The sequence below is a fragment of the Hippoglossus hippoglossus genome, chromosome 17 (genome assembly GCF_009819705.1).
Source record: "Hippoglossus hippoglossus isolate fHipHip1 chromosome 17, fHipHip1.pri, whole genome shotgun sequence".
NCBI lineage: Eukaryota > Metazoa > Chordata > Actinopteri > Pleuronectiformes > Pleuronectidae > Hippoglossus > Hippoglossus hippoglossus.
In genome coordinates, this window is record NC_047167.1 from 4,038,837 (window position 1) to 4,058,195 (window position 19,359).

Consider the following 19,359-nt stretch of genomic DNA (forward strand, 5'->3'; position numbering starts at 1 on the left):
TTTATTTCTGTGGCCGGTAAAAGTTGCTTGATACTGCCAGCCAGGACTGCGGGATCGTATGGACGGTTTATGTGTGTGTGGAGAGTCGAACACTCTCTGCTGTCTTTGTGCAGCGGAAAGTTTTGAAAAATTTGCTTTTCCTCTCAGCACATTTTAAAGGAAAAAAAACTATTGCGTGGCTGCTCATGGGGCCACTTTCAGAAATCGGTAAGAAGCTGTTTTTTTCTGCATCACAGACAAGAGGAAGTGAGAAATTGATCACCTAAACTATTCCCAGGCCTCAGATTTATGCAGCTTTAAGGGGTGGGTGGCGGGAGGGGCGGTCATAGTTGCTTATTTCCCACTATGCAAACATCGGAACCTCTCCCCAGGCTCTTTGCAAATACTAAGGCCATTTGACAAATCATTTTCTCCAAGTGATGTGGTTGTAAAGTGGCTGTGTGCAAGGGATTTCATCCCAGTCTAATAACACCGAGCTGAGCTGAACTTAGATGAGATGAGAAAATAGATTGGGCCACATTGAGCTCTGTGATGGCCACTTCTAAAATGGATGCAGGGTGTTGAAGAGAGGGGACATAAGTAAAATCACGTCAGTCAGACTGTAATGAACAAAAATAAAATGTTACAGTATCTGCTACATACATTCAATTTATGTATCATCTCCTTTTATGTGCATAGATTACTGATATTCATTCCTGTAGAATTGCCCAAACTTTCCAAAACTAGAAGAAGCAAAAACTTCATGGAAAAATATGTACATACATTTCCTGGTTTTTCAACCTGGGGGGTTTTATGGCTTCTACAAGAACTCCAAGTCAGAGTCAATAAACATTCTACTGTAAAGAATCGCAATGTATAATTTTTTTCGACTTGATGGATAAAAATGAGTGTCCATATCCATTTTTTTTATTTAATATGGCAACTGCATTTTAGGCTGTCGTTTAGGCTAAAATAGGTTTTAAAAGGATTAACCTGCAAAAAGTAAGCTTAATAACAAAATGCAGGTGCAGCACACTTATCCTGAATAATATTCTATAAATGAGAGAAATATGATCTACAAACAGTAAGTGGTCTAGCAGCTTTCTTTTCTTTTTGCTTTGGAATTTTTTTTTTGCTTTCCACACTTCTTAGGGTTTTAAAAAGGACTTGATAAATAACACTGTGGTTATGCATATAGATGTATTGCTGTGTTGCTATACAGTTGGTGATAATGTGGTGATAATTATTGTCAGATGTTCATTACGACTCTTGTTTTCTTTCACAAGTCAATAAAATATGAATCATAAAAAGAGCACTATTGGTTGTTTTCTGTTTTATGGGTTGTGTTATATTTTCTCTTTAAGCTCTCTCTCTCTTTCTTTATGCCACTTTCTTCACTAGATCTCTCTTGAGAAAACATTCACTCGTTACCTTAAGTAAAGAAAAGAAAGAAGAAAGTAGTTCACGGCGTTTATCAATGTTACATAAAGCATAGTACTTTCATGACTGGTTTCAGACTCGTACAAGCACAAATGCATTTTGGATGTTTCTGGGGCTTCGCTGTGCACAATTTCCAGCTTTGTCCAACTGCGGTGTTAAATAATCATGAGCAGGTGAGTGTGGCGCTGAACCTTGGAGCGAATCAGGTGCAGAGCAGCACTTTCACACCAGCTCCTGGCAGTCAGGGAAAGACGGGAGAGAAGAGGCAATAGAGGAGGGCACAGGCTAAGAGGAGCGGTCAGTCGCTTTAAAAATACTGAGTCACCAACATGCCTGATACTATATTTACAGGAAATAAAAAGACGCAAAGAAAACTCAATGCAGCAGGCAGACCTGAGAAGAGGTGATTATCTAAATTACGGCCAGAGGGAATCTGAGGTGGAAATGTTGAGCTTTTTTTTGGCCACCGTCACTTCCCTCAGTGAAGGCATGGGGCTGTGATGCTGGAGGCACAGTGCCCCTGGCAACACTGCCATGCCAACTCCAATCATGTGTCCTGCATTGCTACAAAACAGCCCGAGTCCCCCTGGGAGGATGCAGCCAAAAGCTAACGAGAAACAAACACCTCTCTGTTGTTGATGCTCAATGAGAGGGAGAGAGGGAGAGAGGGAGCGAGAGAGAGAGAGAGAGGGGGGGGAGGGGGTCACAGAAAGAGGGAGAAAGATGCACGGGTGGATGAAGTGAGAGCAAAGAGTAATGGGGAGTTAAACCTACGGGGCTGCTGCCTCCTAAAAGCAGTAGGCCCCAGAAACAGCTGGCCCACTGCAGCTGTAGTGTTGTTAGGTGGGATCGTTCTTTATTTTGTCAAAGACAAAAACGTCAGGTGGGCTGTGTGTGAGCGATGACTGTGTGCAACCAGAGTGCAAACAAGTTACCTCTCCACGGGGGCTCTCTAAAAGAAAGACCAGACGTTTAAAGCCACAGATAGACAGTTTGATGAAATACTTTGGTTTGGATTCTTAGAAGATGGTATCAAACTAAAACTAAAGAAATACATATCATATCATGCTTTTTTTTTGAAATCCCAAATGAATACTTAGTAATTGAGCAACAAACAAATCAGCAGCTGTGCTCTCATTGTAACAGCAGCTTATACTTTTCTCTGGAGAGGGTGGAGACCAAAGCGGAGCTACAATGTCTTTCAGATGGCCAGCAGCACAAATCAAACATGAATGCCAATTTGGCCTTTCGCCCTTCAGAAGTGTAAACGTGCCGATATCCAAGATGTATTAATTAAGTGTCATCTCTCTCCAGCCACTTGCTGTAAAAGAGTGTAAGTGTAAAACACCTCCAACTGCAAACAAGATCATTTCTCATTGAATTATTCATTTCTGTTCCTCGAAGGCTATATGTTCTGTAAAATGTTCCCTGAGCCTAGAAAAGTATTTTTGAATGTGTGCAATATCACCTAATATAAAGTCTATAGGCTACAGGCAGGCGAGAATGTGAGGGCAAAACCAGAAAACGTTTTTGGTTGCCAACGTAAAGGAAACTTCTCAAAAACTCTTTACTACTCGAATTCTACATGATCAAACCATGAGGATTTGATGTATGTTTTCTGGAGCATTTCTTGCTATATCAGTGATGTCATCTCAATGTAGGGGAGATGAGGCCTGGGCAAAAAGATGAGAATAATGCTCAGGGGCCGGTTACACAAAATGATCTTTACCAAAAACTGATCTTAACCACGTCTGGTCTTAGCGCTGCACGTTCATGTGTACGCTCATATTTGTGCCAATGATCCCTGTGTGTGACGATGGTCAGAGCGATCAGTGTGAAGGGGATTTGTCTTCTTTCACATATTTGCGTGGTTTTACCGTTTCTCACATATAGCCAACACTTGACACATAAGCACATGCCCACACACACACACTGAACAATGCCTCACTGATTGCGATGTTCAGTGTAGATGCCTGCTGATACAGAAATGGAGCAGAAGAGATCATAGACATACAGACGGAACATCCCTTACAAAAATATAATAGTAATAAAACTTTATGACTTATAAAACAAGGGGACAGTCAACGATAGAGAGAAAGCCTCAAGCTGTAAGCAACTTTTTTTACACAGCACAAAGTAGATTACTACTTCTCTACTTCAACTACTTTTACGGGCTTGGATTCTGACTTAACGACTGCTCCTCCTGACCAGCTGTAATATTTATTATGTGAGAACTAGAATGTCACTCAGTAGAGCACGACACTCCGCCAAGGCCCAACAGTCCCTTTAAATTCAATCAAGCTGCACCAAATATCACACACTCAGATGTTAGTCCCTATCTCTACATGTACCGGATTTTTGTTCTCACGATCTATGACTTGGATCCGGATCAGCTCTAAAATTGAACAGGTTCTTCCCTGACCCATACCACACCCCACCACCGAGTTTCGGGGGAAATCCATTAAGTTGTTTTTGAGTAATCTTGCTTTCGAACTAACAATCCAACCAACAAACTAACGGACAGAGGTGAAAACATAACCTCCTTGGAGGAGGTGAAATAGCTTAAGTCTAAATGGCCTAACTAAGGACTTCAAATGCCAAGTTATGATCGAGTCAGCTTTAGACCAGGCGTAAAATCAGTTGGTGCAACCTGCCTCAAGTGACGAATGGGCAAAGTGTTGGTCTCTGTGCTTCACACATAGCCGCCATTAGTACTGTGCAGAAAAAACATGTGGACTTTGAAGCTATTGTCATATCTACTTGATTATCAAACGAATCAAAACAAATCCATTCGTAAATAGACTTTTTTAAAGGTTTTAAAAAGCTTTATTTTAGCCTGACAATCCCATTAAACTTCTTAGTTTACTCCTGATTTCTATGATGTATAAATATATAGAAATACAGAAAGACTGGGCTCTTTAGAAGGTAAACGTTACCCCATGAGTAAAAAGGTTGGCTAACTGAGCTATAATGGCTGCAGTGATTACTGAAGTGTCCTTTAATGAAAGCTGTTGCTCTCCGGCTCCGGCAGTATAGATAACATGATTGCTTTCCACCACAGTTAGACGTGGATGTCACGGCAGACGAATCGCCTCGCTGCTTTTTCTGTATCTGAGGCACCGTTTAGTGCGGCCCCAGAGGGGAGAAGTTTGAAATTAGTTTAGAAATTTCCAGAAGTTTATAAAAAAAAAAAAAAAAAATGTATCAGGAGATAATGGAGGCGGCAGCCGCATCCCGTCTTCACTGTCAAATTGCCTGGCTCTCACTTACTCTCTTTGTATTCCTCTTATTTTCACGTTCATAACTTTATTCCGTCTGGTTCTGGCCTCTCATTCGCTCTTTTCCTCTCCCCCTGCAAATCTATATCCACGGGCATTTTCAGAATCCTTTTTCAGCTTCGCAGCAATGAGGAGCAGCATTATTTCCCTATTCAGCCTCTTAGCTTCATCTGCCTGCCTCTCTTATCGCTATTTATAAAAAAAAAAAATTTTAAAAAAGGAAAGAGGAAGGGAGAAGCTCTCCTCAGAACATTTAATATGCCGCCTACATGTTCAAATGGGCTGAACATGAATGTACAGCTCGAGCCTTTGTGCAGCTTAATGTAATGACTAGTTTGCTAAAAACAGTCTTAACCTTCCCACCTCACTCACGGGGATATGTGTGTTTGGCTTTGCCAGCATGAAGCAGCACTTCCACATCAGCAGTGAGCGATACTGTGTGTAACATGTTGAAGTGCAGCCTGGAGGTGCCGTGTGAACCAGTGAGGGATTAAAATGGTGATCCATTTGAGAAGCCCAAAGGCACCAGTAAATCACAGTAATGTGTTTTCTTTTTTTTTAGACGGATAGGAAGATGAGCCAAACCCATCATAACCAGTGTCGTAGTGGGAGCTGTGCCAGGGCTTCAAAGTTGTTCGGGTGTTTTAAAACCCTTTTGACAAGTGGCTGCTGGTCATGTAAGTTTGAAATCACTCTCTCATCAACAGTCGGTGGGAGTTTCAACCTGACCACCACTATTACTGAAGAACGTTCTCGGCCCTGTTCAGACCTCGTACTAACATCCGTCCTGAGAGATACGACCACAAGTGGACAGCTCGGCGTTCTCCTGGTCACACCTGACGTTAAAATGTGTCCTGTAACAGTCTCATGGGACCACTTGCGATCAGATTTTACGATACTTTACACGCAAATAAACATGTTACACATTCCTGGTGTTTTCAAGGACAAAATTATGTTATCACCTAATCTATATGGATGACACTGTGCACAGATCTGCTGTGAATGAATATTTCCAGGTCCAGTATGTTAATGTCAATAGCAGGTCTGAACGGGGTCGTAGATACTGTATCTATGAGGTGGACGGATCCGATACCGTTCATGAGTCGTTCTTCAGTTTCTAAGGCACTTTCTTGTTGGCTAGGAGTGTCGCACATCAGTGGACACAGTGTCATGATCACAGCAATTTGGGAATTGTTTGTTTGTTGTTGTAATGTGTCAAATGCTCACATGTGCAATTGAACTTATGTCAAAGCATTTAGTTTTTTTTTGAGGAAGGTTAGAAAGTCAGAACCTGTCATCATGAACCATTGTTATGTACTGTAACAGCAAGAGTCTGCAAATCTTCATTTAGACATAGATCACACGAAATGTGTCTGTGTGCGATGCGGGCAGCATGAGTCACTGTGTAGCACACAGTGCAGAGCAATGACAGAGTTTCGACTGGCTGCACCACTCCACCACTTTGGTCCATATAACGAATATTTTAGTTGGAATTTAATTCCTCTCGAGGATAAAGCAGTTAGAATAATTATTCAAATCAGTTTCTGGGAAACAAACTGTAATGCCAGATGTTTTTTTTTTTACTTTATTAGATTTGAATAATTTTTTTCTTTGTCTTTTTCCAAGGTCGTCTGACTCAATGAGTTAGATAGTCACTGTTACAGCATCTATTCATTGTAGCACCATTCAACTGTATACCAGCTGCAACATCCATCCATCTGACAACTACAAGAAACGGACTCTCTTCTGCAGGTTTCCTGCTGCACCCTCAGCTCATTCCACTAATCATGTCCAGCAGCATCAGGATCCTGATCACCCCTTCACTCGTTGCCAGATTATATTGTTTGGGGTCCAGTTTATTTTGTGATCACAACAGAAGTCCTCCATATCCAATATACTGCAACAGTCAGGACATAGGAAGAATTAAGTTAAAAAAGGCTTTTGTCTAAAAAGAACACGAACGGTAATACAGTTCATTTAGTTATGTGGGTCCATGACATTACTTAAATAGCATTATTTTGCAGGTCAATTTAGAAGCTACCAACAAATAGCAGCTGACAGATGCACTCTTCCTTTACTGTTTTTTTCCTGTTACTTATTTTAATAATTGAATTTGACCAATTAGTGTTTTACTATGTTCACTTTTCATCGCACGCGATGGTACAAATGGAGAGGAAAACAGACCATTAGATTCATTTAGACATAGTCATATAAAACAACAGTTTAAAACCGGAAATTAATTAGAAAGGAATAGTAAGATGAACCAAGGGATTTTTAGGGTTAATTATCAAAATCATATGAACTGATTATGGCTGTACCTTTCATGGAATAAAGAAATTAGCTTTGCATATTAATACTGCAGAAGTAAAAGGAAAAAATAAAAAAACGTGCTGTTATTCTGGGCCATCTGGCTGCAGGTGCTCACTTTAGATGAACTGGCTCTGGAGGGGAAACCAGTTTACAGGGAAACCAATTAACAATCCCAGCATCATAGTTCCTCCTTCTGTAACAGGTGAGGCCACAAATAAAATGAATCAACAGGAACGGCACAGAGCAGTGGATTAGCACCGTCTGATTCTCTCACTGTCACTGCTGTGTCTTGTTGTTACATGCAGCAGGTGAAAACATCATCTTCAGTTGTAAATACAGTCAGTCCACTTTAGCATTCTGGCATTTAAATAGTCAAATAATTGTGGTCAATACTTTGTAGCTTGACACGCAAAAGTCAAAATTCTGTTGAAAAATAAATTATTTTTGTATCAAATATTACAATGGTCCTCACACCTTTTCTAAGTCTGCAGATTATCCCTTTACTGCATTCCAGTTTTCTTCCAGTGCCAGTTCTAAACCTGCCTGTCTGAAATGGACCGTGTGCTCGTCCTGTGGTGATGCTGGTTGCAGTTTTCTTTCTGAAACTAAGTGGCCTGCAGTAGTTGAACCACGGCAAGTAAAGACGTGCTCCTGGACTCAATCTGCAAGACCAGGAAGCTGTTAGTGTGATCCACGCTGCCCCCTTACGTTGATGAGTCCAAGCCGCTGCTGCCTCAGAGCTCTGGTTGTCTGTTTATTCAAAGTTTATTCATATTTAACAATAAATAATTTAAATAAAATCACATGTCCAAATTGCACCAGATTCGACGCTAAACTTCTTTGGGCTTTCTTTAACAACACACATGCCAAGTGTGAAGCTGATAAAATGAACAGAGATTAGATAAATCAAAAGTAAGAATTTCAAAGTCCTTCATGGCTTCACAGTTTTTTTCCAAAGCTATTCACTGCAATGACCACTGAGGATAAAAAAGATAAAGATAAAATAAAAAATGATTAAACTTTCCCGACTGTAATGTTTACTGGTTTAAAATGAATAATACTTTACCAGGTACGGGCCCAATATCATTTATCACTCATCCATTCTCTCAATTTAACAATGCACGTTTAGGATAGGCTCTGATAAAAACCCTTGAATAAAAAAGTTAAATACAACTACTGAGGGAAAAGCACGATCATTTATTCTCCCTGCGATGTTGATGAACCTCAGAGTATAAATTTGACTCAGAAAAAACATCAGGGAAAAAAAAAAAAGGGTCTATTATATATTCCAAGATATCGATGCCTGGGTATTTATCTGTAATGCTGTTTATCGGGTCTACGGAGAAATCCCTGAATCAATATTCCAATAGTGCTGCGGAGCATTACACACATTGACAGATAATTATGAACATATTAATTCATGTGCAGATAGTCAGCCGTCTCAGCTCGAGAAAGACTAATGCACAGTCTGAACTTTTTGAACATATCTGCCATCTTTGCACACAGCATCCTGCTCCCATTATAATCCCGTGCCCGAGCCTGTCACAGACCTGCTGTCCATTTCAGACTGCTGTGTCTGCACGGCCCTGCAGCCACATTACATTTCCATGCTACTTAAAGCCGATAGGCTAATATGTTTCGAAAAGGATGTTGAATATTTTAGGAGGCCCTCAGCAAAGCGGCGTAATGATCACATTTGGATACTCATTTCCAGTGGAATTGGGCATCAGCAGCATAACCTGGCTCATCAGGGAGCGTTTTCAGTGCGGGGGCTGCTGACAAAGCTTCCGCCAGAAATAGCTTGTGACTTGCAATTTTGGCCGGACGACAGTGGAGATCGCTTTATAATTAACACAGTTTGACACTCTCATCCGACTTTTCTGAGAAATATGAGTCTGATGATGTTTCTTATCACGTGTGTGATATATTGGACTGTGCAAATACTGTAAACCCGCAAACCGGCAATGGACAAAAACTGTGTGTCAATCCAGGGACTGCATCCTTCTGAGGCTGCATTTATGGACCGATTGCCTCCCAGCGGGGCGACTAGGCTGCCCCATTTCAAATGCTCCTTCAGATACAGCCGAGAGATGTGTCCTTTCATTGCAAAGAAAGAAAAGTTTCAATGGGTGGACCTCTGATGGATGCAGCCCCTGAATTGAGACGCAGCTAAAGTCCACATTAGCACAGGACAATAGACATGGAGTAAAACACAGTAAATAACTGTGTTCTGTGGCCGGATTTGTTGATTCATCATAGTGTTTAGTGGTAAGCTGAGCTGCTGTATCTCATTAATGGTCTGTTACAGTGTTTGGAATATATTTTATTACCTTTCAATCCAGACACGTCTGTCCTCAACGGCACTAACTCACCCACTGACAGATTGCCTTTGTCCATTTTTACGACGTGGAGACGGAGCTGCTGTGGAAATTATTTTCCAATAAAAGATTAATAAAAGGGCAGTGAGTTTCATATTTTTAGGAGCAGCCACTGTGTTTGCTTTCCCTGCCCAAGGTCCGGCGGGGAGGTGTAGCCAGATTGGATGTCAAGGTGAAATAAATACAAGACAGAGATCCGGCAAGTGTTTATTCAGGCCGTCACATGGACTCAGGGTGGTGCTCAAAACTGGAGGGTTAGTAGGTCCCCTGTAACCCATTCGTCGTGCACTACAGCAGCAGCTGCCACTGTAGCCTATCCGTCCCAGGTGTCCTGTGTGACAGCTAAAGTATTTATTTTGCTTCAGGCGGCTCAGCTCTGACACAGAAAGGACTTGTTTGGAGTTATGAGGCATCAGGCTGGACAAAACGTATCGAAGGACTGGAAAGTCTCTTTTTTTATGTGTAGAAACACACACATTGTGAATTTATCACTCAGTAGACAATGAATATAGTTTTTTTTTTGTTATTCTATTAAAGCTACACCTGTGTGCAAAATTACATATAAATAGAAAAAGTAAACTTAATCGTACATTTCTACTGACAACTGCCAATTCTATCAACTAACTTTACCTTATTGCAAATGTTTTACAAAATCTCCTTGTAGTAAAAGACAGTTCACTAGTGTAAATAGCAACTTGCTTGTAGATGAGAGAAGAACCACAAATAACAAAGGACATGAGAAACATGAGGCCAGCAAATCTCTCAGGATGCCAATTTAACATATTGATTATCTCCATGGTGTTTTATTGCCATGCACTGACACGAGAGCACAGACATGGAGGAAGGTAGAGGGAAAGCAAAGAGGTTAAAGCTTTGTAACATTAGACATATTGATCATTGTAGAAGGGAAAAAAAAAGGTTTGTAGCTGCTTGGGGTTTATGGATCATCCCCGGTGAGCTTACTGTGCACTGCAGCACAGAATGCTAAGTGCTTCAAGATGAGGAAACAGAAGAAATGTTGTAAATGCATCAAGGTGTTTGGTGTTTTGCAGTAATGCCCTCCTCAGTTCTTAAATAACCTATTTTTTCTTTTACTTCCCTGTTGCAACATATCGACATGGATCAGTGCAATGATTTCTTTTAGCCATTAACTGACTACATTTGATTTCTCACGGGACTCGTTGGCACAGTTTGTTTTAGAACATCTACATGAAAATCCCATTCAAATTTGTTATAGCAAATAAAACATATGGTAACACATTGGATTACTATTCTCTGTTGCACATGGAATTCAGTGTAATTGCTGAGTTTAAATTTCAGATGCATGTGGATACTGAATGATTTCAGATTGGCTGTTTTGTGTTCTTATCTGTAATGAGCCATGTTGTTTCTGCTTTACAGTTTTCTATCTGATACAGTTGTCCCTGCTCTATAAAGTAAAATATTTAATGTTATGTTGTGTGATATGTTTGATCCCTTCCCAGATAGTGCCCCATTTTTACCGGGATACCACTGGAGTTCGTTTTATTTGAAGTATTTCAAATCTGCTTCTCCTTTTCAAAATTTGGAAAGTTAGCTTTATTTTACATTGTCTACATATAAAATACATAAACCTGGGGAGAAAAGACCCCACAGACAACCGGAAGACATGTTTGATTTATCCCTGTCTCATATACAAAATCTCTATGCTTCATTCTAAACAATATGTATATGTGATGTGTTACATGTCACATTTTCACACGTAAAGCGGTTGCATGGTAAATGTATTTTATATGGGTTCAATTCACGTGCGCTTGATTGTGTTGGAAACTAATGTTCATTTTAGAGGACCGAAATGCTGCAGGTGCGACAGCAAAGGCTTTCTATTCCATAAGCATACAGTGCAATACAATACAGTTATATCATATGTGCCTGCAGTGTTATATTTAACTTTAATGATGCTACCGCGTCTCTTAAGTGACTCAAATGGCAAAGAAAAGCTTCAGCTTCATACAGTGAATCATGCTTGCTCGCTTATTGTTAGAGCTCCTGTTATTATATATTGTGTGAGGTGGCCAGTGCGACACAACAAATTGGATTGTCATCTACCCACACATTTGTCAAAGTGCTATCTCAGTATTGCGTCGTACATTTTCTGCTCCGGCTTTTGCCAAGAGTGATGAATTAGCCGTAAATCCAGCCGGGGTTCGCCATTGTTTTAATAAAAGATAATAAAGCAGAAGTCTGTTTTGGCCTTCTCCAGACCATCAGGCAACTACAGAGTGCGTGAGTCAAACTAGTTCTTCTCTCATCTTGGCCCACATGGATTCAGGCAGTGTGTGTCTTCGCCGCAAGTAATGCAGCGGTATGCAGAATACACACAGCCAGAGTGTGTGACGGTGCATTATAGAACTGTCGCATCCTTTTCTTATCTTAAACACAGTTCTCAGAGGTGCTTCTCTCGATGTTATCGTACATATATCATTTTTAAAGGCAGATCTATAAAGACTTATTCACACGCACGCACGCACACTAACACATTTTCACTTTCATTAGCCGGCCCGTCACTTTGTGCTCAAACACATAGAGCCCCCCGTTGGCAAACAAGCAGACACACACACACACACAAACGCTCAAGCATGCACACGAAGACCCCAAAACACACAAACATGCACACACACACACAGGCTCAAACACATCGTACAAGTGATGCCAGCATATTCATATTCATGGACTCCCGGATTGTATTATGGTTAATATGATGGACGACAGCAGTCACCATTCATGATGAGAAACGTGACAGATGACTGCAGTGACACTGGCCACACCCTTTTTGGCTTTTTGCCCGAGGACGGCACAAACATTGAAGTGATGAATGATTTGACTTCATTGAACTTTTTGTGGCCCTGCAGTCAAATAGTTACCCAGAAAAAAATAAGACTAGCTCACAGTCATTCCAGATTTATTGATAGGAGGCAAATTTAGAAAACAGCACACTGCCTCCTCCCCGCTGACATTTCAGCACACAGGAAAGACAACTATAATATTCGTCTTTGTTATTATTAATAGCTGTTGTGGCAAAAATTTGATTTTCAAGAGTGGAGAGAAAACAAAATCTCACGTCCTCTTATCGTTCACCTTTTGAACAATCATCAATTTCACATAACCTTTCATGGCAGCCTGGATACAGACTTGTAGTTTTGACTGCAAGGATGATAAAGCGTAGAAAAATAACGTTTACTACTTTGTTTTATTTCTTATTTGTTGTGGTTGGTGTCATTTTTAAATGATTGGTCATTAGGCAGATTCTCTAGGTCCTGACCTGCAGATTTGTTTCGGCTCATGTTCAGTGGCCTCCTGTATCCTCGCCAATGTTTATTCTTTATGAAGCGTCCCTATCTGATTCATCACTCCAGTTCTAGGTAGTTCCATACCATGAGGGGCCAGTGCTGCATTTGACACAAGCCAGGCCAAAACTGAGGAGGCCGAGTGTTCACAGGTTCGGTTATAACATTGTTCATGCAGTTATCTTTAATTGGAAATCACAGGTGAATTCACAAGTGTTCTTCTTAACATATGCACGATTTGGGTATGTTGGGTACTTACAGGTGACATAATCATCACAGCACGTGTCTAGTTATCATTACACTGAGAACACTCTCCATATGGCTCTGGCAGCACCTCGGGCCTCAAACTCGAGTCAACACGGCAACAAAATGAAGAAGCTCAGCAGTAGGAAGTGGGGCTGTATTTCACAAGCAAGGTTTTCGACACCAAGACGTGCAGCACATGTACAACCGACAACCGATAGTTGGGGCCTGGCAGCTGTTTGTAGAGTAGTTGCTGTTATTTATCTTGTTGTTTTGTGATCTGCCCGTAAACTGAGCGAATAAGAAGAAGAAAGGCAGGGACGTGATACACTTAATGAAGGGCAACGCAGGGATACTTTTCAAAGCAGAAGGGATGCACCGGGTTGGAATGTTTGACCTCATGCCCGAGCACATCAGCCGGCAATTTGGTCGTACCTGGGCCCAGCGGTGGGGAGAGAATGATGACGATTTTGGCGTATTTTACTCTAGTAGGCACTGGAAGTCATTAAGTGTTAAATTATTGTAGGTTGGGTTGACTATTTCTTTGTGATTTTATTGTCTAAAGTTGCTGTGTTTGAAGTTAAGTATACTTTAAACAGGAAATATATAAAATGTCTTCTTCCAATTTGCCGTAACAATAAAAAGCAGCTCTTATTGTCGACCCTTTAGTGTTTTGTTCTTTCTTTTTTTAGAAAAAAGTGTTGGTTCAGGTAGCGGTTGGGGACCAGTACTGTTTTCAAAGTCTACATTTTGCACTGGTTTCATGCAAATAATAAAATGGTGTTCTACCTGCTAACATAACTGTAATGTATTTATACATATACAGGATATATTTTGGTATCTGTGTTTATGATTGCATGCGTCTGCATTGTTCCTCCCTGTCCTTCTCTTTTGTTGCATATCAAAGTTCTCTTGACTGCCACACAAAAGATCTTTAAAAATTCATGTTATTCACACAAAGCAAAGGCAGAAAATGGCAACAAGAGATGACAGCGACGCCGACAAGAGCACAGAGGAAAGTAGTTCTCTGCAAGGAAACCCACAAAAAGACAGTCTGGTGCATGTTGAGCACGGGGTGTTCGCTCATGGCTGCCTGTCTCTCTTCCCGAAGCAGATTCTCATCCTCTCTGGCTGGTCTTTGGTAAACAGACCGTCTTGTACAATGCATATGGCAGAGTTTGCTCCCAGCCAAAACTGACAGATTTTAAACAATAAAAAAAAAAAAACTGCAGGCAAACAATGAGCAAAACAATAAGTTCTTCCATGTTTGACACCTTCTGTTCACACTCCCTCGTCCTCCATCTGTTCGGCCTGAGCTGACATGCTCCCATGTCTGCGCTTCCTCCGACGTGCACCCTCATCCGGTACACAGCCCAGAAAACAAACCATGGGAGTAAATGTCAGCGTACACGCCGAAATGCGCAGTCACATACGTGCATACGCATCACCACTTCTGCCCCCTTCTCCTCCCACCATCTGATTTATTCATGGAAGCTGATTAGGCTGCAAGGCCAATCTGAGACAGTTGCATCATTGTGTGGATAAATTGCTGTTAGTTGGAGCTGCTTGCAAGATTTACAGCTCCTTAATGGGGCAAAATTGGAGGAGCGATGGTTGGTTTAATTAAGGAGGCTAAAAGTGCTGAAGAGAAGCTTCCAGGGCACTGATGTGTACATGCAGGGAGCACAGGGTGAGGCTGGTTGATGAAGAGTAGGTGTGTGTGTGTGTGTGTGTGTGTGTGTGTGTGTGTGTGTGTGTGTGTGTGTGTGTGTGTGTGTTTGCCATCATTTATTCAAGAAACCTGCACTGAGCAACTTGCTCCTTCCTCATGCTTTTATCACACATACTGGTGACCACCTGGGAGCTGTCAGGACCCCACAGTCGTCTGTGGGGCCTCTGTTAGAGTAATTGAACAATAAAGCTACAGTGTGTTCAAAGCGAGCCTTAAAGGTTTAGCTTATTATGGCGTTATTCATCTTTGGCCGTCATTCCCATCAGTTTACTCACAGGTTTAATGAGATGTCATGCTGTCATGACACAAAACATTTCACAAGCAGCAACCACATGTCCCCGTTTTCCAGGATAGTACCATTGTCAAGTTGTCATTGTCATTATTTGGTTTTCACAGATGTTAAAACCAAATAATCCCTGTTCTAACCACAATTCAAACAACAATTTTACTCTTTACACATGTTGTAAATCGATATTGAGCATCAGTCCTTCAATGTGTGGCTGTCAGGGCAGTTGCTAGCCTATGATGCCGGCAGCTCTTTCTTACAGAACCTGTGAGAATGTCAAAGTTTCTAAAGAGCTCCAGGACACATACATGTGCATACATATAGTGTGGTATATTTAAGGGTCCTGATTAGGGAGTTTGAATATATTTCAGGTCAACTTCCTTGTTCCACCTAAATATACCGCGCTAACTGTAGTTGAGTGTGTTCCTGTGCAAATTGGGAATATCATTGACATGCTTGGTTCATGCCCCTTTAGATTTTGTGTTAAGCTAGAAATGTTTCATCTTCCCAGATCCTGATTGTACTGCATGCTCTAATGCAGTCTAAGCTCAGAACAGGAATAAACTATCACCAGAACTATTAACACAACAAAGCTGTACAAAAAAAAAAAAATTTGCCGGAGACTCTTGACTATTTCATAAAATGGGTATTAACTTACTCTGTGTTTACTGGACACATATAGTTAATAAACTACTGAAGCTATTCAGCTTTGAAGTTATATTGTTATCGATTGCTACACTTTGCACACAGTAAGACACGCAACAACAAAAGGAGATAGAAAAATAAATATAAGTCAATAAAAATGATTTAAAATTACCTAAACTTTTTCAAAGCTTGGGGAGAGTATAAAGAAATGAATGCACACTTGATATGAACCATATCTAAACTAAAAATCAGCACAAACTATGCACATCAAAGGTGATTGTGTGGCAGCAATAACTACAGTTAAATCAGATTGGTATATCAGGGCTGTATTTTATTTGGCAATTTTCTTCCCCCCACTGTGTTCACAAGTATCTTAGTGCTTTCAAAAACTTTTATATAAGAATTTAGAGCTAAAACGGATCATATCATCAACACACTGATGGAAACTTGAATACATCCCTGATTACTCCCGATTGATTGTTCAACAATCAAAACACGAGTAATCAAGACATATTTGTGTTTGCATGTGTCACGATCAATGCACTTAAATCAAAGTTGACATGTGTGTTTGTGACTTCCTGTGTATGCTTGTGTGTCTCTATTTTAGCTCAGGCACTATGGAATTCCCTGCGGACTGACTACTTTTGACTGCTTTTATTTTCCATCCTGCTGTGAGCCTTCTGTGAGAAACAGAGGGCAAAGACACCCTGAGGAGCTGCTCAGCTGCTCACTGCTTCCTACTGAAGCAGGGCCGCTGGTGGCACAACGAGCTGAGACCTTTATTAAGTATGTAGGCTGAAATACTACTAATGATGTCACTGAATTTGGCTGAAAACATCTGCCCTTCGGAGGTGGCGTACCAACATAAACATTCTTTGTTTTGACAAAAACAAGTTGTACGTGGATGTGGGGTTTCCAGCTGTGAGTCAGACATTGTCCCACATCCCAGTATAATCACCGTGCTGGCTGTCAGTGTCTCCCAGGAGTTGTTGCATTATTCACAGTCTGTGGAGCTGGCTCCAGGATTTGTCTCTGGCTGACGTCATCACTACAGGCTGTGTCACAGCTGAGAAGATTAACAAGAAACTGGCAGAAATACTGAAATTACACCTGAGCTGTAAAATACAGCAATAAATAAACCGTACGCCTTTCTGAGCCTTTGACTGATTCACCATACAGACTTTATCTTGTTCATCTTACGTCTTTTATTGCTGTTGGTGCTTTAAAGGTCTCACGTGCAACAGTGGTGACAGCTACACAGATGAGAAGGTTAAAGATAAGTTCTCATGCGAGAGAAAGAAATGCGTTAATGCCAAAACTGCAGCTGAAATTATGAAGTAATGACGATGTCTGTGTGGATGGTAAAAACGTTATGGTCCCAGTATGGACCAAAGCCAGAGCATGCTGCAGCTTGCGGTAGCACGAACATGTGTTAGTACGAACATGCAGTAGCGTGAGCACACGGTGGGGCGACAGTTTAAGCATGCATGTGTCACATAGCACTGCACACACACCAAGTTTGAGATCTCAGATTTTATTATGAGATGTGTAAACAAATATAATAATTCATTATAAAACTTTGGTGGGACAAATTAGAATATGGCAGACTGCCACAGTCTAGATAATGAATGTAAAACACTGTCTTCATATTAGAGACATTAATGAGTAACTAGTAACATCTCTTACCGCTAAGAGGCTAAAAGGCTTTTTTTCAGGTATTAAAAGTTATTACCTGTAATATGGCTGTGCAATATATTGTTCCTTCCTTCCAAAAAGCATCTGAAAGCCGAGGTGTGAACCAGATACTGCTGTAAAAACTGCCATGGATCCATTTTACTGACAGCCTCGGCATCTTTCCTCTCTATTACAGGCTTAGAAAAGTAGGGTAGTACCGTAAAAGAGGTGATATAATGAGACCCTGTTGTTCACTACACGCGGACTACGCATGTGCACAGGACCCTATGTCAGTATTTTATATTGTAAAAGTTCTGAAGTTCATGTCAACATCGGCTCTGCAAAGATACTGTACAATGGCAAGATAACTGTAACATCAGATCATGTGCGTCACTGCTGTCTTGTGTGTGTCTGTGTCTGTGTGTGTGGGTGGACTGAAGGCTCTTATCGTTACTCTTGTCTCATACTGCAAAATTCCACTCAACACCGCGGTTCTTTGATTGTGTCAACAACACAACAACAGCCGAGCAGGCACCTGAATGTGCAGAAGCATAACTGAGCAAACAAGAATTTCACTAGCAGACTGCTGTCGATGTCTATCAAATCTATCAATTCTATTTTCTATTCTTATTTCATTTCTTACTATATTTGCTTTCATGCTACTATTTTGTAAAATGTTATTTCCCCGATTATATTTGTTTGACCAGATTGAATTTTCCAGCTAGCTGACAGTAATTGAATCCATCCATTGTCAGACTGGTAAACTTTCAAAACAAGTTAAAATACTTTTCTTTGCATGTTCAAATGAGATGCCTCCTGTATACTTTTATATTGAATTGATCCTCCTAGAGGAGAATATTTGCATATAAATACCAACTGAACCTACGTTTACTTGTTTCCCTGACACAGACGAAAATGAAAAGACGACATCAAGAAAACCTCAGCTTTGGGAAGGAAGAGATTCGAGGATAAAAGTGAGGAGTAAGAGAAAATGAAATAGAGAAGGCGAAGGAGATGAGGGGGGAAAAGTAGTTAAAATAGGATTTGCATTGTGTGTTTGAAAACAAACAGAACCCATTCACATTCGAACAATGCAAACCTATGAACCACAGAGACGTTCTTTAGTAATTACAGTGAGACCTATTGAGAAAATGTAACTGTAATGAAAACCTGATTATAAACTCTTTTAAACTTGTTTTTTATGGGCATCAAATTCTATACATGTGCAAAACAGCAAAACATTTCACAAACATTAATGTATTTACCACTCACCATGCTTGTGCAATGCAAAAGCATGGCGATATGGCCTAAAAGTAAAATATTGCGATATTTTTAGGCGATACACGATATATATCTCTATTTTAAAATCTCCTCTAAATCACTGTACAAATGTTAAATTCATAAAAGTCCACTGGAAGTGGCTAAGCTAGGTTGTTAGCATTTCCGACGGTCCCTTACTGCACCTCGTCAGAAGATATCAGAGGACATTTAGGCTTCAAACACTAAATTACCTCGTTTCGAGTGGAATATAAATGTCGGGGCCTTCTGATCATTGAGCAGCTGTGGATCATAGAGGAAACTCCGTGTTTTCACTGTTTGTTTCCACTGTTCCAGAGGTGGGAAGTGTTTAGTATTTGTACTTTGTTACTGTACTAAAGTAGATTTTTTGAGGTATCTGTACTTTACTTGGGTCGATTTTTCCCTGACGACTTTTACTTTGACTCCCTACATTTGAACACAAATATCCGTACTTTCTACTCCTTACATTCTCAAAACTGGCTCGTTACTTTGGCAGCGGAGGTTGGCTCACTGTGCGCTTTTACGCACGGCTAACCTCTCGCTCACTCGCTTGCCCCCTGCCTCGGGAGACACCAGACCCGGCGGCGTGTGTGCAGTTGGGGTGGGGGGCGCAGCGCGAGACCCTAAACATCCGGAGGTTGGTCGGGCTGCCGTGGTCGACCGAGGTCAAGCGGCTGTACCGGTAATGATCCTTCCGCAGGTTCACCCACAGAAACGTTTACTTCCTCTAGACCGTGACCGACTCCGGCGGGGCCGATCCGAGGACCTC

The 19,359-nt window shown here is 41.0% G+C and overlaps 1 protein-coding gene and 1 long non-coding RNA gene across 2 annotated transcripts in view; both read right to left on the reverse strand.

The window, feature by feature from the left end:
• The window catches only part of LOC117778781, a 346,339-nt gene that overhangs the window by 248,990 nt on the left and 77,990 nt on the right, over positions 1-19,359 (reverse strand). The window contains exon 2 of the long non-coding RNA XR_004616842.1: positions 11,216-11,222. This is a non-coding gene — a long non-coding RNA (uncharacterized LOC117778781). The remainder of the gene's footprint in view (positions 1-11,215; positions 11,223-19,359) is intronic.
• brinp2 (bone morphogenetic protein/retinoic acid inducible neural-specific 2) overlaps positions 1-19,359 on the reverse strand; it is a 220,918-nt gene that overhangs the window by 159,474 nt on the left and 42,085 nt on the right. The window lies entirely within an intron of this gene.